Source organism: Balaenoptera musculus, chromosome 8 (genome assembly GCF_009873245.2).
Source record: "Balaenoptera musculus isolate JJ_BM4_2016_0621 chromosome 8, mBalMus1.pri.v3, whole genome shotgun sequence".
NCBI lineage: Eukaryota > Metazoa > Chordata > Mammalia > Artiodactyla > Balaenopteridae > Balaenoptera > Balaenoptera musculus.
Window position 1 is genome coordinate 8,389,368 of NC_045792.1, and position 23,374 is coordinate 8,412,741.

The 23,374-nt window shown below is 51.6% G+C and overlaps 1 protein-coding gene across 2 annotated transcripts in view; it reads right to left on the reverse strand.

Annotated features, from left to right (window-relative positions):
- Nucleotides 1–23,374, reverse strand: part of PKNOX2 (PBX/knotted 1 homeobox 2) — a 258,828-nt gene that overhangs the window by 48,474 nt on the left and 186,980 nt on the right. Inside the window, exon 5 of one of the 2 annotated variants that reach the window (XM_036861893.1) lies at nucleotides 13,384–13,523. The gene's annotated coding sequence lies outside the window, so the exon portion shown is untranslated. Of the gene's footprint in view, nucleotides 1–13,383; nucleotides 13,524–23,374 lie in introns of those variants that run through there. The other variant, XM_036861894.1, reaches the window with a different exon arrangement.

The following is a 23,374-nucleotide window of genomic DNA, read 5'->3' on the forward strand; positions in this document are numbered from 1 at the left end:
GACTAGGGCAGGGACCAGGAGGGCTGGGCACTTTACCCTCCCGGGACATGAATGCCCTTGCCTGAGCCAGGCAGGGCATGGGAAGGGGGATTTCCGGTCATGCGTGGGATACTGGTCCTGTCATTCTTGACCTTCCCTGAGCTTCAGTCTGTCCAACTAGAAAATGGGTTTTAAGGAGTTCCTCTTCCCGCTGTCCAGATCTCTCCCACCATGGAACAGTACCCTTCAGAGACCAGAAGCAGAAACGTGGAAACTCGGTCCCCAGTGCCTGGACGATGATGGACGAGATGTGAAAGATGGCCAATAGCCTTTATTTGCAGAGAGCCGAGGACGTCTGACCTCCAGAAGAGCTCGCCTTCTCCCTCCCCCATCTTTGTCCACGCTTTTCCCTGTGTCGCCTCCCACCTGGCCGCCCCCTCCACCCCAATCTCTCTCTTTTTTTTATTTTTATTTTTTTGAATTTTATTTTATTTATTTTTTATACAGCAGGTTCTTAATAGTTATCTATTTTATACATCTTAGGGTATATATGTCAATCCCAATCTCCCAGTTCATCCCACCACCGACCCCCCTGCCACTTTCCCCCCCAATCTCTCTTAAGCCGTTCAAAATTTGGAGAAAATAAATCTCACTGCACTAATTCAGGGAGAGTTTGAGCCTCGTTGGTGCAGAACAAATAAAAGGAGTGAACTGACATGACATTTTACTGCAGAAGAGAGGTCGTTTCCAGCCACTAATAGAAAGGATCTGACACAGACTAATAAAGAGAAATGAATTTCTCTAATGGCCTCATTTATCACATTCAGCACTGTGCCTCTGCCTGGGTGCTGGGAGGGCGGGCTTCCCCGAGTGCGGACAGCGCCAGGAGCGGGGGACGAGAGAGGACCTCAAATAAGATTTTATTATATCTTGTTTTCTTTTCGGAGTCCTCACCCCCAGCCCCACCCTCATCACCTCTCCCCAGGAGCATCTGAGCCAAAAGCAAGCTCAAGATATGCAGTTCTTGTTAACGATCCAGAGAGATAAAGAACCCCTCTCCACAGAATTGCAGTCTTGTGCTAGCTTAAGAAGGTGATTAAACCGGATGTGTTGATTTCTACAGGGGTTTAAGCTATCGTTTGGTTTTATTACTTCTGACATTTCTGCCTTCGTTGTTTTCTGCATCACCCAAATTCGCGGGCCTAAAATGCCCAGTCTGGGGCCAGGGTGTGTAGGGCTGCCTCTGGGAACACCCCAAAGAGCCTGGGCCTAAACAGGGCAGGATTTCGGCTGAAGCCCTTTGCAGAGGTGAATGTCACCCTCTCTCCAGCAGCAGCGAGGCTGACACCCCTCGCTGAAGCCCCAGATCTTCTTGAGGGCAAAGCAATCCGGGCCCCCCTCATCCCCCCGCCCACACACACATTTCTGGTGCGGCTTCTGAGAGCGCCCTCAGGCAGGCGGGCTTCAGCGCCTTCCATTTTACTCCTCCCTCTCTCAAGACAGATGTGCTTACTGCAGATGGCCCAGTAGGTTTCCCTAACGTTTTCGAAGACCTCTTGGGATGGAGACCATAACTTCCTTGGTAATTTTTACACTCGTATCTAACTGCAAGTTCCCCTATAAGGCTGAAGCTCATTTCCTTTTGCTAAAAGGACTCAAAAGAAGACAAGTGGACTTTGTTCTGCTTCCCTTTGTTCCTCCTTGGACAACCTGGGTTAAGAAAAACGTTTTTTTTAACATTTCTTTCTGCTCATAGGGCCATAAACAGAGAAGCAGAGATAGGAAAAAGAAAGAATGTCAAAATATAGAGCTTCAACAGATAACAAACAAGGACCTACAGTACAGCATAGGGAGATATACTCAATATTTTGTAATAACCTATAAGGAAAAGAATCTGAAAAAGAATATATAAAACTTATATATATATATATATATATATATATATATATATATATATAAAACTTAATCACTGTGCTGTACACCTGAAACTAACACAACATTGTAAATCAACTATACTTCAATTAAAAAAAATTTTTTTTTTAAATAGCGCTTCAGAGAGGCTATAATGCAACTTCAGAGAGGCTATAATGCAAAGAACACAAGAAACGGGGAACAGATATGAAGAGAGAAACAGAGCCCCACAGACTGGGGTTGGGGGGTGGCGATGACAGTCACACGCAGGGGGGGCATTAGTGTTGAGCTCCCTTTCTGGGTGATAAACCTTGTGATTCACAGTCATGCCACTCTGTCACTTCTGAGCCTCTCAGCCATCCCTCCCTTTGTGACCTTGGCCAGAACTGCAGACCTCAATTATGGGTCCAGCCAAGTGTGTGGCAGCCTGCCGGGCTGTCCACCGCCTCTCCCTGTGACTGACCTTGGAGCCCCCAGGCCTGTCCTGTACCTCCCTTCACAGCCCAGTGTCAGCGCTCACCACCCCCTGAGGCTTGGCTGCTTCCTCCGATGGGGACGGGGTGGGGTGTCAGAGCCTTTGGCCCTTCCTAACTGGGATGAGAGTGGATGGTCCAGAGGAGGGAATGTATAGTAGGAAAGGAAAATTTCTGGATGGAGGTTTTTGGTGATGAGGCAGTGGGACCAGAGCCTGGCCAGGGTCAGACCTCTGCAGAGGACATTAGCCACTGGCCAGTGAGGTGGGGGTGAAGGGGGGCAAGCAGCGACCCAACCTGGTCTCCACGGACACACACAGCGGAGGTCTCAAGTTGTCAAAGGCCCACCACCCTGGAAACCCTACCCGGGGGGCTGGCATTGTAACCCTTTATTTCTAGTGCCCCAGGTCAGGTCACTGAGATCACAGAATCAGAGACAATACCCTGGAGGCACCTTTCAGGACGACTCCTCCCCCTTTCCTGGGCATCTTTTCATGGCCAGAAGGCCCATTGCAAGTAGTCATTCTGAGAACTACAGTGAAATCTCTCCTGGATGCTGATAAAATAGAGTCAACATCATCAGAGCACACCCACGGTGCTTCACAGTATGGCCTCAGCTTTCTTTTCAGTATTTCTCCTGGATAGACTCAGTGGAGAACATGGTGGTTGAACAGACAGCAGGTGGCCCCAGGCCCCTTGCACCTTCACCACCCGCTTCACTAGCTCAGGCAAACCGGGCTGTTGTGCTCCTGCTCTTCCTTCCACCTGAGATGCCTGTTCCTATGTCTCTCCCCGGCCCTCCTAATAATCTCCAGAATCCAGCTCAAAATGCCATCCTTTCTGCCAAGATTGGTCTCTCCAGCAAGAGAAATCGGTGCCTCTTCTGAACCACCACAGGACACGCTTGGGGGGTCTCTACCATGACCTCACTCACAATTTCGGTGGGCTGGGTGGTCTGACACAAGGATAGACTTTGGAGACAGATAATTAATTGTGTGACTCCAGGGCAAGTTACTGAATTTCTCTGAGCCTCAGTTTCCTCTTTTACAAAATAGGGATAACGCCACCTACCACAGAGGTTATTGTTAAGAGTTACATGAAGGAACATGTAGAGTGTCTGGCACTTAGTAAGCTGTCAATTAATGCTTGTTCCATTTCCCTGGAATGGCATGGGGGCACCTTTTTTTTATTCAGAACAACATCGACACTATCCGCTCCAATAAATGTATGATCCCATCTCTACTGACTCATTTGGCAGGGAAACAAGCCCACATGCCAATTCAAATAGAGGCACAGAAAGAGGAGGAGGAGGAGAGGCAAAGTACAACTTACTAGAACTCGGAACCCCAGTTCTGAAACCAAAAAACACTGCCAGTAAGAATTTATTTTTATTTCCCATAGGACAATTATTAAATTCTATTGACTACAGTTGTTTGTGCACAGACCTGTCTTCCTCACTACATGGGGAGCTTCTCTGGTCCACGAACTCGTCTTACCTCTGAATTCCCAAGGGTCAAGCACAGTGCCTGGCACAGAGCAGAGGATCAATGAATGGGAACATATGAATGAACGAAGCGAGCACTGACAGCAGGTGGAGATTCTGAGACAGAAGCCTGAAGTTCTTTCGGGCTCGGAATCCACTCCCCTGCGGTACCCAAGTCAGCTACAGCCATGTGGCAGCTTCTAGCCACGGTTACTACGAAGGGCCCCGTCTCCTCTGGGCTCTGCTGGGTGTGTGGGGTGAGGGCTGGCAGGGTCTCAGGGGCAGAGGAGTAAGTGTGAAGGAAGCGCTCGGCCAGCCCTCCTCTCCTCCCCTCAAAGGCACCAGATGGAGAGAGCAGAGTGGGGTGGGGGAGACCAAGCCAGCAGCTCCTGGTTGGATGTATTTTTACTTCAGGTGTGACGTTGAAACCATGCGGGTGTATTTTTAGTCCTGCCCAGTGGGCGGTGTGTTCGCCTGGGTTGCCTTGGAGAGGACTTCTTCTTGTTGCTAAATTGGAATTGCATCTGCTGGGTTCCTGGGCTCTAACCAGCTCTCCTCCCCCAGGTGGGTGGACAGGTCCAGCCCTGGTGAGTGTGGGGCTCAGGGGAGGCCACAGTCTGCTTTGTCCCCATCCCTTCACACACACACACACACACACACTCACACCCTTCCCTCCTGGCACATTAAAAAAAAGTAATAAATGTGAAATCTCAACAAACTGGTTGTCAAGGCTGGTCTACAAGGGTGAGAATACAAAGAACCTAAAACTTGAGACCTGGTAGGATCTCATGTCCAGCCCCTTCATTTTCTCCCCAGTTTTACTAAGAAATAATTGACATGCATCACTGTATAAGTTTAAGGCATGTAGCATGATGGTTTGATTTACATATACTATGAAATGATTACCACGATAGGTTCAGCTAACATCCATCTTCTCAGATAAAATAAAAAGAGAAAAAGGAAAAGAAAGTTTTTCTCCTTGTGATGAGAACTCTTAGTGTTTACTCTCTTAATTTACCTATATATGACAGAGCAGTGTTAGCTATAGTCACCGTGTTGTACATTACATCCCTAGTACTTATTTCTTTTATAACTGGAAGTTTGTACCTTTTGACTACCCTCCTCCGTTACCCCCTCCTTCTACACTTCACCTCTGATAACCACAAATCCAATCTCTTTTGCTCTAAGTTTTCTTTTTAGATTCCACATATAAGTGAGATCCTACAGAATTTGTCTTCCTCTATGATGTATTTTACTTAGCATAATGCTTTCAAGGTCCCTCCATGTTGTCATAAATGGCAGGATTTCCTTGTTTGTTTTTTTTTTATGTCTGAATAATATCCCATTGTATATATATATGCCACAACTTCTTTATCCATTCATCCATCAGTGGACATTTAGGTTGTTTCTGTGCCTTGGCTATTATAAATAACTCTGCTATGAACATGGGGGTGCAGATGTCTTTTCGAGTTAGTGTGTCCATTTCCTTTGGATCCCCAAAGTGGGACTGCTGGATCGCAGGATAGTTCTATTTTTAATTTTTTAAGGATCCTCCATACTGTATTCTAGAGTGGCTGCACCAATATACAATCCCAACAACAGTGCACAAGAGTTCCGTCTTCTCCACATCTTTACTATCACTTATCGCCTGTCTTTTTCATGATCAGCCCCTTCATTTTAAGGGGAGGTAACTCAGGAAGAGAAAATAGAAGTACCTTGCCTGCAGTTAGGCAGCTAGTGAGAGGCAGTTTCTATCCAGTCCCCAACAAGGAAGCACTGGGGGAAGATTTGGTGTGGGAAGGGGAGCTTCATCCATTTTGTCATGGCAAAATGACAGTGACACACCCACACACATTTGGTGGCACTTTGTAACTTACATTTCATGTGCTTATTGCATTGAAACACCCAATATTTTTATTATTCCCATTTTACTGATTAGCAAACTGAGGGGCCATGTGGTTAAATAATTACATCAGGCTAATAAGTGACTGAGATGAGATTTAAATCTGGGTATCCAAACTCCAAATTTTGTGCTCTTCCCCCTTTCCCAGGTACTGTTTTTGAACCATTATTAGAATCACTTCATCCTCCTCCCCCTTTTTTTCTCCACTGGCCTTGAGTCCTATGTGTCCTGGGGTCACAGAACTGAGCTGCCACGTTTACCCTTTGAGCATCAGGACCCGTGCAGCACAAGACAGTCTCTACCTCACCAAACAGGTTTCCAAAAGAACCTTCTCTCATAATAATAACTTCTGTGTGTTGGAGAAGGCTTTGACGTTTTTATAGATCTTTCATTTTCATCTTATGCCTACCCTGTGGGAAAGCTTATCCAAAGAGGTTAAATGAGTTGCTCAGTGGTAGAATCAGAACTTAGGCTGAAGTCTTAGTCTTGTGTTCTTTCTACTTGACCACAAAATGGCCCAGTGCTCGGGAAAATCAGAGAGTGGGGCTTAGAAGGGCTAGACTGGCTTAGTCCAGCCCTGGTGAGAAGCCATGGGCCATGTGAGCCCTCAAAGCCCCAGCTTGAGGGCTCCCCGCCCCTTCCACCCGACGCGCCCCCCCTCCCCCATTTGCACCAGCGGGAGGCCCAATGGCTGGTGTCTTCCCTCTAGTAAGGGGGACCGATCCAGTCTGGTACTTGTCGCAGTAACTCCTCACAACTGTGGCCACCATTCACTGTAAGCCTTGTCTGTGCCAAGCACTGTCAGCTGTCAGCATTGGTCATCTCCTTTCATCCTAACATAACCTTGTGAGGATAAAAGTCATTGGGATTCCAGGCTCCTGGATCTCTTATCCGTGTGCCTTGTCTTGGCGGGGTACCTGGACTTCTCAGTTCTGCCTCGGCCAGGTGGTGAGCTGTGGAAGCATCAGGACCCGCTGCCTCTGAACACACCTGCTCTCTGGGCCAGGCAGCCGCAGCCTCTGGGCCTGCCAGCGGCACGTGCAGAGGCTGGGTCCGGGGCGGGGGGCCTTCGAGATGCCGGCAGGAAGGGCAGGGAACAGGCTTTGTCTGGTGCCCGGGGAGAATTGAGCACGGTTTGACTTTCAGATTACGGCTCCAGCAGGATCGCTCCCCTGACTGTAGTCAACAGCTGAGATATTTTCTCAGATGTCAGTGAATCCAACTGCTTCCAAACGCAAGGAGTGTCTGCTGGAGCCCCAGCCCATAAAACCCAGCTCAGAATGCAGCCTGGAACATCTGCTCCCAGCACCTAGTCCGGAAGCATCTGGTCCTGACTCTTCTGCTTGGAATGGCTAAACCTCTCCCACACCCTTCTCAGGCCACCTCACCAAGCACGTTCCAGGGATGACCAAGCTCTATGCCAGGGAAGGCACAGGGTTAAGCCCCAGGGTCAGCTCCCTGGAGACAGAACACCCCTTGGTCACAAGGTGGAAGAGTTCCCTCAAAGACAATTCATTAGGAAGTGCCAGTTCCCAGGGTCCTGGCCAGGCAGCTGCTAAAGAGGACAGTCACACAGCAGCCAGCCAGCCCCTCCGCCCAGCCCCAAGCCCAGGGGGCTCCTGCCTCCCCATTCACCAGCCCGGCCCCAGGAGAGGCCGCTTGGCTCTCATTTCCCTTGGGCTTCACCTCCCTTGGGAAAAGCAGTGCTACTCTCCTACACTGCGCTGTGGGCCAGAGACCTTGCAGTCAATTCCACATATACTTTTCTGAGCCCATAAGATGTGCCAATTTTATATTATAGCTACTTCCTATGCCTATCTTCTTGCCACTCCCTGGGCTGATTCTTTTTAATTCAGAACCCCTCTTGGAACTTGACTCGATGCTTACGCGTAGCAGAGCTCAGTAAATGTTTAATTGAATCGCAGTGCAGGACCGCTCAGCTGGGAGCCCTTTCCTGTCTGGCCTCTTGCTGGATCACCCCTCAGCATTCACCTTCTAGCCCGACCAACCCCTGCTTCCATTCCCCCAAACATCTCATAGCAGCTAACGGCTGCAGAGTACTCTCCACATGCCAGATTCTTTATCCAGCACTTCATGGTATTACCTCATTTAATCCTCATGACCAACCTAATGAAGAGATGGCACTATTTTCAGTCCTATTTTACAGATGAGGAAACAGAGGCCCAGAAAGGTTTAGTGCCCAGTGGCGGAGCCAGAATGGAAACCCAGGCGATCGAGGTCCACAGGCCCTATTCTGCAGCCTGAATGTCACCTCCCTGAATGCGCCAGATGCCTCACATGCTGAAAAGGCCACGGGGACCATGCTGGCCCCTTTGCTTAAAACACCCCCATCCCACCCCAACCCAGGCAGCAAACACTGATCTGTGTGTTAGATATTATCATATATCATCTCATTTTAGTCTAGCTATGACTATTTCCTTTTTTACAGTTGAGAAAACAGATTCAGAGGGACTAACTTGCCCAAGGTGACCAAGCTGGTTATCACCACATCTATTTTTAGACCTTGTCCCACAGCTCAGTACGGCTGCTCTATGGCCTTTGTCCCTCTAGCTATTGGACCATTAGGACTGAGCCTGAACTTCAGTGACCTTTAGAAGGATAGTCTCAAGGGAGCGATCTGAACATTGCCCACTGCCCCGTTCTGATCTTTCCCTAAACAAGTGTGGATTCTAGAGGGATCCAGTCTGCATGCAACAGGGGCAAATGTATTACAAACAAGGGGTTAGCAATATGTACTGCTTTCGTTGAACTAGAAGTGGACTTCAGCTTGAACTGTCTAGGGCTGGGTCCCACATGGGCAGAAGCTCTGAGTGCAGTTTACAGAGAGCTGAGACTGACAGGAAGAACTACAAACACTACACAGAAAGGTCGAGACTCTGACAGCTGAGAAACTAAAGACTGGTTTGATGTGGGGTTTCTGGAGCTGCTGGGAAGGAACTCATTAACGGATGAAACAGGAAAGCCTTGGAATCTACCTGGAGAACGTGGAGGCATCGGGGCTTTGCTCAAGCAGATGTTAAGAGATGGACGGCGCTGGGTAGAATCTAGGAAGGAGAAAATTCACTGCCTTGGGGTTCGGGTGAGAAATCACAATTGCAAACACTTACATAGCGCTTATTCTGGGCCAGGTTCTAAGCATTAATTCGTTAAGCGGGAACATTTCAAATTTAGAACCAGGGAGTGGGCCAGACAGGTCAGTGAGGGCCAAGGAGTGTAGGATTGTGGCTAATGCTATGAGTTAAAGCATTCCACAAAATCGGCTATAAAGGTGCTGGTAAAACTGGGCACCTGCAACTCGGCTACCTGCAGGGGTTTGTGCGTGAGGCTGGAGAGAGCCAACTGTGTGCATCTCTTCCCACCTCTGTTCAGTAGCACACTGGTAGCTTGAAACGGGCCATGGTGGATGCAGTTACACCACGGAAACCGACAGATGCTACATGAGGGCTCTCCCCTCCCCTCTCCCCCCAGAGCCAGTTAGCCAGCACACCAGCCTGGAACCATGGAATATGGACGGGTCCTGCCTCGCCTATTTAAGGAATCCGCTCAATAGGCCCTGATTTAGTACATGCTCGTCCAAGCTGCTGAGTCTAAGGTATTGTGTAAGGCGCTGGGGATAAATCAATGAAAACACACAGACCCTGACTTCATGGAGGTAACGATCTAGTCGTGGAAACAGAACTAATATTAACACAATCCGTTCAATTGTGAGTTAATGCCACAAAGGAGAAATACAGGGTCCTGCAGCCACCTCACCCTCCCCACCTGATTCGCAGCTCAATTCTCCGGCATTTTTCCTGGAGAAGCAAAGCACAGCTGTCCGCACCCTTCTCTCGCTGTTCCTGCCTCCAGGCCAGCACTTCCCGTCACTAACAGGTAACTTCTGCAGCGCCCGGCCGGCCATTTCCTGGGTCCCCAGACAGTATTTCAGCCTCAGGGGCGGAACCCAGCGTTCGCAGAGCCGTCTCAGCAGAGCCCCCTCCTCCCCCACGGCACCTGGCCAGGCCCCGCTCCTGCCACTCTTCTGCTCCCCAGGACATCACGGTTTCCATGGGAACCCACTCACTTCAAAGGGGAACGAAGGAGACTGGAGGGGAGGAGGGATAGTGAAAGCTGGATCAACCTCACCCTCTTGGCCCCGTCTCTGTGCTGCTGGCAACCTAACTTCCAAGCTCCCGGCCACCTAACACCATCCAGCCCGCAGCCCACCGGTGGAGAGGTGGGGAGGTGTGGTCCAAGCTACATTTTAACTTCTCGGGGGGGAAAACCCCAGGGGTGAGGTGGACCTGGGGAAGGAGAGATCTGAGCTGGGTCTAAGCCTGCGGTCCCCGCTCCAGGGGGCCTCCCCCTGGCAGACCCCTCTCAGCATTGCTCCTGGGCCACAAACACAATTACCCGCGATGTGCATCCAATCATGGGGTCTGCTCGCATTAGACTGCAATCATTAATCTGAGCGGGAGCTCCCGGTTGCCTTGCTGATTAGCCCAGATGATGCTCTGGTATGATCCAATTAAAGACAGACTCGGCCCCCCTTCCCCCCTCCCCCCGCCCCACAGGCAGAGTTTCCACATCAGAAGGAACCAATACATTTCATCAACACATCCTCCTACACAAATACAACCTCAGGGCACGGGGAGGCTCCCTCCCTCTTGTCGCACTGCCCGCTGCTGCCCCGCGGGCCTGGCCAGGGAGGGCCCTCCCCCACCTTCGTTCTTCTGTAGTTCAGGGAGGGGCCTCGGCGGGGACTCCCAAAAGTCAGCGCGGGCACTGATCCCCGTGGAGAGGGGCTGGTTACATTTATGGACATGAGATGCCGACTCCCCGACGTGCTTTGAGCAGCCAGGCCGCCCCAGGCAGGCAGATCTAATTAGAATTACCCAACCCTATGGGAGGTGGAGTGCCTCCCCTCACCCCGCAAGGGCGGTGGAGAGGGCGGCTGGCACTAATGGGAGAGGGGTGGTCACGAGAGACACCCTGGGGGCCCTGGGGCAAGCAGGGCTGCAGGAGAAGGAGCTGGGCAAGGGTGCTGATGTCCCTCTGCCCCGTCGTCCTGAGATGCCGGGCAGCCTTGTTGGGCTGGACTGTTGGTGGCATCCAGCCTAGGATCTCTTCTTCATGGTCAGACTGCTGCAGAGATAATTTGCTCAAATGCCATGGGCTGTGAGGTGACAGCCCTGTGGGAGAGGGTGAATCTCAGGTGTGGAGGTGAGGCATGTTGGCTGAGGGAAGATCTGGGCCTTTGTACTTCAGGTGACATCATGGTGGACAGCCCCCTTGGGGAGGCGGCCCACCTCCTGGCTGGGCCTAGGTGGGGTCTGAGCCTGGGATCTTGGGAAGGGCTATGGAGCATGTGGAGCCCATTGGCCGGAACAAGGGAACCGTCTGCTTTGTGCCAGACATGGAGCCAGGTGCTGACATGGGCTGTCTCGTAATTCTTGCCGAACCGCTGATTAGGTTCTATCCTGAAACCAACGCTCAGAGAGACGAGTACAAGGAGGAGGTAGGGCTCAAGCCTAGGTTTCCAGAAACTTTATGTTAGGCCACTACTCTGGGGTCTTTCTAGACTAAGATCCGTGCTCACTACAGGTCCCTGCCCCTGGGGGTCCGAGAAGGTGTCAGGAATCCGTCTCCAGTGCGAATATGAATCACCTGGGATCTTGTCAAAGTGCAGATCGGGAATCCTCAGGTCGAGTGGGGACTGAGATTCTGTGTCTCCAATGAGCTCCCAGGGGACGCGATGCTTCTGGCCCACGGACCGCACTTGGAGCAGCAGTGATTTAAATGGGGTGTGATGACTGTACCCAAAGTCATCAGACCACGGGGCAGTTTTCAGAGGCCAGGCCACTCTCGCTCCCTGCTTATGTTCCCCCACCAGGCACAAGGTGAGACTACAGGCCCTGTGCAGTCTCATCTTCCCACGCCCAGCTGCTCTGGCCACTGGCCGTCCTGGGAACACACCAGGCTCTCCTCTGCCGGAAGCTCCCGCCCCTCCCATTTCTCCTCCTGCTGAGCTCTCTTACTCAGCCTTGAAGATGAAACTCTACTGCCTCCCCCGTGAAGCCTTCTCTGTCAAAGCTCTGACCACTCTATGTTGGTTTCTTGTTTGCATTATGTCTCTGTTCCTGGAGAGGCAGGGAAGAGCCCATGCATAACCTTTATGATTTACCTCTTTCCCCTGGAGCCCAGCGCAACATCTCCACGTAGTAATAGCAAGGGTTCAAGGCAAGTGTGAAGGGAGGACAGGAGTGCATGTCCCATGCTGGGGGCAGGGGAGCTGGGGTCCTCCTCAGGGTCTCTGACAGGTCCTGTGACCAGATCCCGGCATTCTTTGGGGCCCGAGGCAGAGGTCTCTACCCACAGGAGCAGGGCCTGCCCTGTGCACCGGGCAGGCTGGGGCCCGGGAGCTGTGTTATCCAGGCCTGGGAAGGACCTTGTGTCAGGATCTAGGGATCAGGGCCCACTGCTTTGGACTCCCAGCTGTTGGCATTAGAGGCATTCAGCTCATCTGAGTAACTAAAAATAATGCCAGTGACAATGATAATAACGGCAATAATTACCACCATTGCCATAAAGCCACTGTCATGGGTGGGGCTGGGTGGGCCGGTCCACGTGTGACTGGAGTTAGCGTCCGCTGCAGTGCACGCTCAGCCAGGGGTCGGCCCCACTGCTGATGCACGCGAACATATGTGCTCACACGAGCGAATGTGAGCAAGGGTCCAACCTCAATACTGAGTGCTGACTTGGGCATCTTTTCTTAGTGATGTGGGCTCCCCATGGATAAAGGATGACCGAAATCCCTGCTGGGACCTCGTTCAGGTCTACCCTCAGAGGACCGCATCTTCACCCCAACAACGTACACAAGACAGACCGGAATTTCCCTGAGCCCTTCCCACCCTCTGCTACATTCAGGGCCCAGCCCTGGGTACAAGGGGCTGATGCAGAGTAAAACGAGACAAGCCGCCTGCGCTCAGCAAACTGCCCATCTCGGGGCGGGTGCCAGAACCTACACAGTCGTGTACAACCTCTATTGCTAAAAACCAAAGACTACCATGAATCACAGTGTGGTCCAAGCACCAGCTGCATTAGAGTCACCTGGAATGCTTGTTAAAAATTCATATCCTCCTCCTACAGCTTGACCTACTGATTCAGCACTTCTGAGCACGGAGTCCAGATATATGTGTTCTAACGAGCGCTCCCAGTGGTTTCCAGGCGTACTAAAGTTTTGCTCACAACCGAGTCCTGGATGGCGAGTGTTGGAATGAAGGAGACAATGGGGCACGTGGGCCAGGACAGTCCTGAGGCAGCTGCCCGTTTGCTGAGTGAAGGGCTCTGATGCTCGTCAGGGCTCATCTCCCCAGCTGGGCTGAGGCAGAGGCCCTCCTGGAGGACACAGCCCAGGCCCCATCTCCCTCCCTGGACAATTCCAGGAAGCTGGAGCCAACCCCTGCACGGCCAGCTGAGGGCTCTCTGGAGTGATTTCAGCGAGAAGGGACCTGGCTCTGGCTACTGGCTTCCATGAGCCCACCTGCTGGCCTGCACTCACATCTCTCATGGCTGAGCTGGGCCTGAGGCCGCTTGGGGGCTCCTGTGTGCGGCCCGGCTGAAGTGTCTCCTACCTGTACACAGCTCGCTTGTCAGCCTCCAGCTGGGCCTGGGGGTCGATGGGGGCACTGGGCACAGGTGTGCTGGCAGCAGCCGAGGGTGCGGAGATGTGGACAGCCTGGGCCTTAGAGGGGGCCTGAGCGGTCGCCGTCATCTGCAGAGACAGAGAGGAGGCGTGGGTTAGTAGGGCCAGGACCGCTGGCTCCCCGGCTGGAACTGTGAGGTCCGCCTCGTCCCGTGGGGTGTGTGTGTGGATAAGAGAACGTGTACGAGAGAAGTGTGAGTGTATAACGAGCGTCCATTCGTACATATGCTGCAGTGGGAAGAAAGCTGGTGTTTCCTCAAATGAGAAAATTCTGGGGAACGATTTAGGACCATCCAAAATCTGGTGGTGCGGAAGTGAGCTCACTTTAAAAGCGACCTAGAGGGGCTAGGGGCCTAGATGGGGAGGGTGGGAGGGAGGCTCGAGAGGGAGGGGATATGGGGATATACGTATACATTCAGCTGGTTCACTTTGTTGTACAGCAGAAACTAACACAACATTGTAAAGCAATTATACTCTAATAAAGATGTAGAAAAATAAAATAAAAGTGATGGTTCTTCATGCAAATTAAGGTGGTGGCCTCTGGCCAGAGGCAGAGAAAAACAGAACGATGAGCCCTTTAAATTGTGCTTATGAGTCACTTGGGCTGTACTGGGCAGTGTTGGGTTTGATTTGATGACTTTGGAGAGCAGGAAAAAAATAGCTGAGTCAGTTCTCAGCTGGGCAGAGGTTTATCCCATTTAACACAAGCCAGAGGTAACTTTTAATGGTTTTGACTGACAATTGAGTGTTCTGCAAATTTGGTTTACCTGGGCACTTGAAGATAAGCAGGTTGTAGTGGACAAAGAACAGATTTCTGTTCTTAGCCGTAACAAATATTTAGGGTAGTAGCTCTCCTCCTATGTTACATGTTTCTGAAGGTGCCCCTGGGGCCCCAAGTTTGTGCCAATCAGAGCACCTCTTAAAAATATATTGTATATTGGACTTTCCATATAAGATTTCATTTAAAGAAATGGTTAAATGGCTTTAAAATTTTGGGTAACCATCATAACAGAACTTAATGCTTTTATATTTTATTTTCCTTAGTTAAATCGATCCCTGAAATGTCACGTGTGGTGACATGCCTCAACTATTGCTTTCCCCCAACTGGCCCACAGAGCCTGACAGCTCTCACCCACTGTGTTCTTGGACTTGACACCCTTGTCTGCCTCCCGAGCTAATACCTTGTTCACACCTTCATCCCCAGCACCCAAACTGGATGCTTAGTGTTTGCTTAGGAAATGAATGAGGGAATAAACGAGTGAACGCACCTTGAAAGAATCGTATATTTTACAGCTGGAAAGTTCATCATATGATCTAGGTCCCTGCTTTCTGGAAGAAAGAGTACTGTACTTCCACGAATACAAGCACAAAACACTTGCTGTCTCATTTTCTTCATTAGATCTCTGTTCACGTGCCACATCTTCACAGTAAAATAGAGTCCCTCTGCCCCTGCTATCCCCTTACCCTGCCTTATTTCACAGCCCTTATTATGGTTATATATTTCATAGCCCTTATCACGACCAGATACTATATATCTACTTGCTAAGTTATTTTCTCTCCCACCTCCAACTCAAACGTAAGCTCAAAGAGGGCTGGTTAACAGTTGTGTTCCTAGGGTCTAGAATAGCCTGGCACTAGTCAATGCTCAACAAATATTTGTTAAATGAATGAATTAATGAGTGATGGATGGTAAATAAGATTGAGACTATAAAAGAAATATACTGTATCCCCATCATTTTTTGTTAGGAAGAAATATCCTTGTCACTGTTGGCTGAGCTGGGGGAACTTTCCCAAACTCAGCGCTAGCCGGAGCATCATGGTACCTTGAGGCCAGCAAGGTACCATGCTTGACTCTTACTGTCTCCTGTTAATAGCTTTTTGACTTTGAGCAAATCCCTCAACTTTCCTAAGCTCCTCCTTTTCATCAGTAAGCAAACTGGTGTCCTTTTTAGGATTCATGAGTATTAAAGAGGTGCTATAAGGAAGAAAATAGAAACAAATGCTGTTCTAATGTTCAAAATACAGAAATAAGGTGGAATCAGACAAACATCAGACATTCTAATCTTCACATTGATCTGGGCTAGTTTCTTTCATTCACCAACGCAACTGATTATTTTTCCCAATACTTCTCAAGTCACCGCCACGTACTAGGCACCAGGGTGACTAGGGTGAATGGCTGCTATAATGGAGCCCAGTTCTGGGTTTAACATGATTACTGAGCTGGCAGATCAGGAAAATGGTAGACATTTTCATTTACATGGTGTAAATGACCTCAGCAAGGTACCTCCCATGATATCCTCGTGGAAAACATGGAGCGACGTGGTCTGGTGGACCATTGTGTGTATTAGGATGCTACACCCAAAGGATGACAACTAAAGGAGAGATGTCAGAGGGAGGAGGGCTTCTAGGAGATGCCACATGCTTTCTCCTCAACTCTCTTCTTCAATATTTTTATCAGTGATTTAGAGGATGTCTGAAGAAATGCTCAACAAACTTATGGGTGACATGAAACCGGGATCCAAACGATCTTTACAGATTTTGGCAACGTGCTAAGTCTAATAAGATTAATTCTTGTCTAATAAGTTGGAATTTAACACTTCCAACACTTTGGCCAAAAAAAAAAAAAATCGATAACATAAATGTAGAAGAGGAGAGACATTGTTTAGCAGCACGTTTTAGTTGACAGAAGGCTCAGTATGTCCACAGTGTACTGTGTCTGTCAAACAAACAAACAAACAAACAAAAACCCCAAACTGATGCTCTGTGAGGACCCATCAGCAGAGGGACAGCTCACACAAAGCTTCCAGCCCCACCTACTAAGCTGAGACAGGTGCAGGAAAGTACACTCAGGGGAGAGTGGACCAGGCTGCTAAAGGGATTCTGAGGAATATTTGCAGGAATCTGCAATGTTAAGGAAGATGTGGGGGATGGGAAGGAGATGGAGGGACGTGAGAGCCCCCTTTGAATATCTGAATGAGGGATTAGATTGTGTCAGTTCTGTTCTGTATGCCCTAAAGCGTCAAACTACAACCGATGCATTAAATCTGTAAAATGCAGAGACAGATTTGGGCTCAACCCAAATAGTAAGTTTCCAAGCCTCTGAGCTCTCCAAGGCTGGGATGGGCTGCCTCCCGGAAGTGGTGAGTTTTCACTGGTGCAGGGGCCAAGCAGAGACTCCCGCAGAGGCGATGGACGCTCTCTAGCTGGGTGGGCTGACGTAGGTGACATCTGAAATCCCTTCTAACAGTGACAGGCTTGGACGCTGTGAGGGTGCTTTCATGACCACTGCCCACCCCCAGGGTTGGCGTGGGGCTCAGATTAGATGACGTACGGTGTGTAAAAGTGCTTTGGAAACTCTATAAAGTTTTCCCCATACGGAGGGGTGGTTGTAGTTCTTCAACATGAGATTTCCAGCACGTGCATCTTTCATAAAGTGATGCACAGCTACGTGCACGGCTCGTTTAAGGGTAAAACACAGGGTAGGCTGGTGTGCTCTACTCTGCTCAGTCCACTAAGGGTGAATTTCCTCGTGTCCTTGAAGGAATCCACAAGGGGCTTCTATGCAGATGAGCTTCTAGGAGTGGGAGGACTGAGGGGAGGGGCTCCTTTTCCTCTCACCTCCCCTTTCTAGGCAGGACTTCGGGGGAAGGTGTGGCCAAAAGCCCAGCCGGGGCCCAGAGGAAAGTGTAAATCAAAAGCGGTCACTTGTCCGCATCCCAAGAGGCCCCCGCTGAGAGGCTGTTACTGGGGCTAGAGAGCCGGGGACGGGGGAGAAGTGAGCAGAGCTGGCCTGAGGAGGAAGATTTAAATTTATTTAGCTCCTGGGGGCCAATTCAGCAAACTCTGCATTTCCTCCAGGTTTGGAGAATGCTTATCTTCAAATAGATTTCTTTTTCTAGCCAAGACACCCATTTCTCAAGAACTGGAGCTCAGAGGGAGAGGCCCGCAGCTGTCCCAGGGCCCGGGGGCAGGGGGATGAGGGTGTCGGGTGGTAAGGTTTTGGGGGAAGGTTCTAGGCCTAAAGAATAGAAGCGGCGGGAGAGGCTGGACAGATGGAGGGCAGAGATCCCTTGCTCTGGCCTATGAAAGCCAACTGATAAATTTTCAGGAATTTTGCAAGCCCGTTGATATCATATCGGTAGCCTGAAACTGACCATGGTGGGAGTAATTACACCACAGAAACTGGCAAATGCTGCAAATCAAGTCCTCTTTCTAACCCCCAACCAGAGAGCTGGTTGTTAACATTTATCAGCACTCCACTAGTGTCAGAGTTTCTCTCCAAGTAACTTCCTCCTATTCTCCTCGATCTGGCACATGAAGAAACTACACTCTATGAGGCCACTTGGTGTGCCCACAGCTGGTCCCAGACCCGGAGCCTTCCTCCAAGGATGGCACTGGACATCCTACCCAGGCAGGCTGTGAGGCTTGATTAAGAGAATAGGATAACGACCAGCGGGTGGGGAAGGGTGGCAGCATTCCCCGGGAGGGCCTGCCCGCTGGGAGCTGCGGTGCTGGGTCCAGAACCTACACAGGGTCCTTGCCGTCCTCCTGCCTCCCATAGATGCTCTAACCACTAGGCTCTTCTCTAACATCCAGCTGGAACCAGCCCTGCATTAAGCCGGGAGCAAAAGGGCCCTGTCCAGATTCTCAGTTTGTGACACCTTGAGATGAAAGTTCCTGTTGCCCTGCAGGGGCTGAGAGATCCAGCCTCTCCGACAGTCTAGTCTGGCCATGAAAATGAGCAGGGGATGCTGTGTGGCGTGGTTGACGAGGTGCTCCCCTGCCTACCTCAGTCGCCCTCGCTGACACCGGAACGCCCCACTGATGCTCTCCTTCCTGCTAAGGATCACCCTTTCCCAGTTGCAGGGGAGAGCGGCACATCGTGCTCCAACGAGCTAATGAAGTCTCTCCCCGGGGGTTCACGTCCAACAGGGATCCCGTGCAATGGGTTGGTGGCACTCCCATTTTACATATGAGAAAACAGAAGCCACTGCAGCAAAGAAACTGCTGGAGACCACAGACAGTTTCTGCCGAGGTTGAGACAGGAACCAAGGGCTTTCTGACTAAATCACACTGCGGGAGTGATCGTATTTAATTACTTTTCTTTGAAGAGGAGAATAGGAAGACTTTTCCCCTGAGTGGAAAGAGGCAGAAGAGGAAGGGCGCTAGCATCAGATGGAGTGTCACTCCCCAGCCTCAGGCTCTGGGTCTCCCTCCAGCCCACCCATCCCATTGCCGGCCCCCATCTCCCCTGCCCCCAACAGACCTCACAGATCAACTCCCCAAACACTGGTCGTGCCAGAAATGGTGCTTCCGGTGGAACCCAAGTAGGAAGACCAGGGTGGTTTGTTAATTGACGGTGGCTCAGTACCCTGACAGCACACGGCTTCAAGCCTCAGGGTGCACGGACCTGCAGCGGCCGCCTCCCGCCAGCTGCCACGGAGAGCTCCCCGCTTCTGCTCCTGGGAGGTGGGAGCAGGTAGCTCAGATGTGGGACACTGCCAGGGTCTTCCTAGCCCCCCAGGGAGGGAGCGTGCACGAGACATTGGCATCAGATAGAACGGATTCCCGCCTTTGCCACTCGCTGCTAGCCGACCTTGGACATGTAACCTTGCCTTTCGGGGCTTCAGTTTGCTCATCTGTGAAATGGCACTGCCGCTCCCGACCTCTCACCGCCGTCGTGAGGATGTCTGTCTCCTTCAGTGGATGCGGCTGAGCACCAGCTAGGGGTGAGGGCCCTGTGCTCTGGGCTTCCGGGCCCTGAGGGAACCGTTCAGCCGCGTCTGCCCACTTGCCTCTCCCCCCACTAGACTGTGGGATCCTGGAGGGCAGGGACCACATCTGTTGTAGCCCCAGTTGCAGCCCCAGAGTCTGAGACAGGGTGTCCACAGCACCTACGGGATGCAGGGATGACTGGTGTGGAGTGGGTGGGCCTTCGCATCCATTGATACCTTTTCAGCTGCAGACTGACCTTCTCGACCCTGAATGCCTCAGGCCACAACAGAGAAGTCACAGTTCCCCACCACATGTTTATTGGGAGTGGTGGGCATCCAGCCCAGAGCTGGTCAACCTTTCTGATCCAGGGTCCTCATCTATACATTGGGAGCAGTCATACTTAGTTAGCATTAAATGAGATAATGTATGCAAAGCAGCGGGCCTTCATAGGTACTCAGCGTATGGTGGTTATCGTTAGCACAGTCCCTGCAGCCAGCAGCCTGCGCAGCCCACTCTCCAGTCGGCCACTTTTGCTTCCGCTACCTGCGCTGCCCTGGGAGCCCTGACCCTGCTGAAGGAACCCTCTCTCCCGTAAGCACCCAGAGAAGTGGGCGAGGCGCGGGCCCAGGCATAGGGAGAGGGGCCGTGGTATCGTGGAAGGAGACATTACCCATCGCTAGCGATGTCACCTTGGACAAATGGCTCAGTTCCCCTGAGCCTCAGTTTCCCTCTCAGGTAAAAATGGAGCTAATAATACCTCTTGCCAGGCCTACAGTGACCATATGTGAGGGTACATTATTGTGCACCTTGAGGCTCAGTGAATCTTGGTTTCTAAGCATTTTTAATGCTTCTTTTTGCTAGCCCTGTCCTCTGAATCCAAACCCCACTGAGTGTCCACACCCGGCCCCAGACACCCCGGCACCTACACCTCCCGTGTTCCCCTGCGTACACCTGTACCCCCGCAGCTGCCCTGCTCTGCATGACGCGTACACCCACGCACCTCCCACGGGTCCTTTCTGCAAACCCTGGGCAACCGAGGTCTGCACCTTGCCAGCGTGACTCAGCACAGACACCCCTCCTAAGGGGACACCCCCTCTTCTGACCCGGCAGGGTGCGGGTTGCCCATCCCCAGAGCCGGCCCACCAGGCCAGGGAAGTCTTGCGTTCTGAGAACATGGGGGGCTGCACAGGCCCAGCCCACTAGAGGCCGCTGAGGCTCCAACAGGGCTGGGCTGGGCTGGGCCTGCGGTGGGGGGGGGGGGGGGGCTGACGCTCCCTGCAGGGCCAGGGCAAGCCAGTAGGGCCAGATCTGGTTTCCTCGCAACCAGGAGAGAGTCCAAGGACCTGGGATGAGGTCAGGGCTTGAAGCCATTTAGTAAATATCAGGTTTGGCCTGAACAGGTGGGGGGCACAACGGATGGTTTTGGGAGGAGGGCACAGCCCACAGGGCGCCCCAGGCCTGGACCTGCTCACAGACCCAGCCTTGTCTCCGGTACAGCACCCCACCCCTTGCCTGCACCCCAGCAGACCCTCCTGCATGCAGGTGCCTGAAACTTCCCGACGCTTTACATCTTTATGCCTTTGCATCCGGGGCTGCCTCAGCAGGACCTGTCCACGCCTCCCCACCCTGCCTCCCGACCCCCCATCACGTGCAAACCTACCCCTCTTTCGAGACTCGGCTGGAGGGAGCATCAGCTCTCCCAGGAAGCCTTTCCCAATCCTCCACACCCCCCGCCCAGGTAGCCTGGACCCCTGCCTTATCTGCCTGTGCGTCAAACCTTAAACCCCGTAACACTTCAGGCCCTCATTTGTCTGTCTCCCTGAGTGGACTGGATTCCCAGCTCCCATCATCATGCCTGGCTCCCATGGGGTCCCAGCGTGTTTGTTAAGTGACTGAATGACCGACTGGATGAGGAAATGAGAGAGCGATGTGTTAAAAGGCTCAGGGATCCAGAATGGAGAGGAGTCAACCATGGCTCCTCCAAATATCCCCCCAACCCAGTCAGCCCAGGGAGAGGAAGGGCTGGAGGCAGAGAAGGGCAGCCCGATTTCGCTCAAAGAGCCTCCTGGAACAGCAGGCCTGGGTCACCTGCATTCTCGTCCCAGGACCGACCAGATAGAACAAACCACAGGAAAGTTACTTTGTGGTGTAAAATGGGGGTCTTAAGCAATCAATTCACTTAAAAGGGTTTGTAGGCAGTGGTTTACAAAATGAGGCTTGAAAATGTTTGCCGCCCTGCCTGCACTTCTGGGGGTTGCTGACCAGCGGCTAAAGGGACGAAGGCTGTAGACTGGGATCCAAGTCTTTCACCTCCCAGCTTCGTGCACTTTCCTGGGCACGGGCTGCTCTCCATCTTTCCCATCCATCTCTGGAGGACCCCTCGCTTGTATAATAGTCCCACACCAGTGAGTTCCAGTATGTTTGTGTATGTGTGTAAGGGAGTGTGTTTACAGCTAGAAACACATACTTGATATGCCTATCGTGTTCCCAGTACAAAGGAGAGTAATTAAAGTTCAATCCAATCTTGGCTACTGGAGACGTACAGAAGATAGAGTGAAAAAATCAATGTCAGGGTCATGGGTGAAAGAAAGCTGGAAAACACCATTGTACTTTTCATACCCACACTCTCAACAACCCCGTGAGGCTGGGAGGGCAGAAGTTATTCCCATTTTACCGATGCAGAATGGCCCCAAATCAGCTCCATTAGGGCGAGAACTATTAATTCTGTGTCCCCGGCATGTGGCACAGGGTCTGAAAGACCCACAGAAAGCACCTGATGTTTATGAAATGGCTGAGTGAATGAAAGAAATAGTGCTGTAATTACTTGTCCAAATTTGTATAATTCATCAGCAGTGCAGTAGGACAGGCCTGGATTCCTGAATTTCTACCACGTTGAGTTGAGTCAGCCCACGCTTCCTCCTCCAGACCACGGACTCCAAAGACAACACGCACCGAGGGCCGGCGTGCTCACCCATCCCCCTCCCGCCGGGCTACGCAGGCACCGGAGCTCCTAGGAGATCAACCGGAAAGGGGGGCAAAGCGGGTTCCAGCTCCTTAGGCCCGCTGCTGGTGGATCACCTGTTCCTGATTTATTTTAAGCTTTGTCTACTTGGGCCATTAACTATTTTTGTAGCTGTTTAAAGCACTCATCCTGCTTGGAGGCAAGAGGATAGACAATAAAATGTCTGTGTGTTTTTGGTAAATATAAGAATTCAGGTAGGACGTTCATCAAAGAAAAACCCTAAACAAGGCCATGAGAGCGAGCGTTTCTTCTAGCAAAGTCCTGTTGATAGTCCACTGTCTCCTAAATGAGGCATAAGGCCCCGCAGTCAGACCCAAAGGCTATTTTTGCCTTTGCCACGATGAAGAATCCAGGTCTGGAGTGAGCTGGAGTTGAGGGACACGTCCAGTTTAAAGACACGGGTGGCCCAAGCGGGCCAGAGAGAGAGGTCACTGTGCACAGAGAGAAGAAAGGCCCAGCAGAAAATAAAAAAGAAAGAGAAGAGTCCGTTTTGATGAGTCAAAGTGAGGGAAGGCAGGCCACCCATAGGGTCCCTGGGGTGTTGGCCCCAGGGGCAGAGGGTGCCGTCAATCACAGCCACAGAAAAGGCTTAGGGGGACTCTCAAAGCTGTGGAATTAACTCTATTGCTGCAGAGCCAATGTGTCTCAGCAGCAGCTGAGCAGGAGGCCCTTCGAGGCAGGGGGCTCCAGCCCTTAAAGGGATGAGAGGAATGTAAAGTGTGAAAACATCTGAACCCGCTTCTGCCCGTCCCAGCTGCATGGCCTGGAAAGGGGGGCGGGATTCACAGCCGGGGGCCCCAGCCCCCTCCCCTCCCCCTCCGGTTAATGAAACCAGCATGGGGATCCTAATGACTGATCAAAGCCCATCCAGCTTCCCCAGATGTCTGCTCCCCTGGCCCCGCGCAGAGGGGGAATGATGCCGGGACAGGGAGGGAAAGAAGATACTCAGAGGGCAGAGAGACGGGTCTGACCTCCCCCGACACGGCTGGCCCAGCCTTAGCCTTCCTGGTACAAGATGGGTATCTCCAAGCACAGCGTCCTGCGGTCCTGAACACCGTTCTCCTGGCTCTGAGGGTTGCAGGAGGATGCAGGGGGACAGAGGGTCCCAAGCAAGTGCTTGACTTCCTTCTGAAGTGAGCTTCCCATACTGGCCCTGGACTGAGAGTTTTGCCTTTCTTGCCTC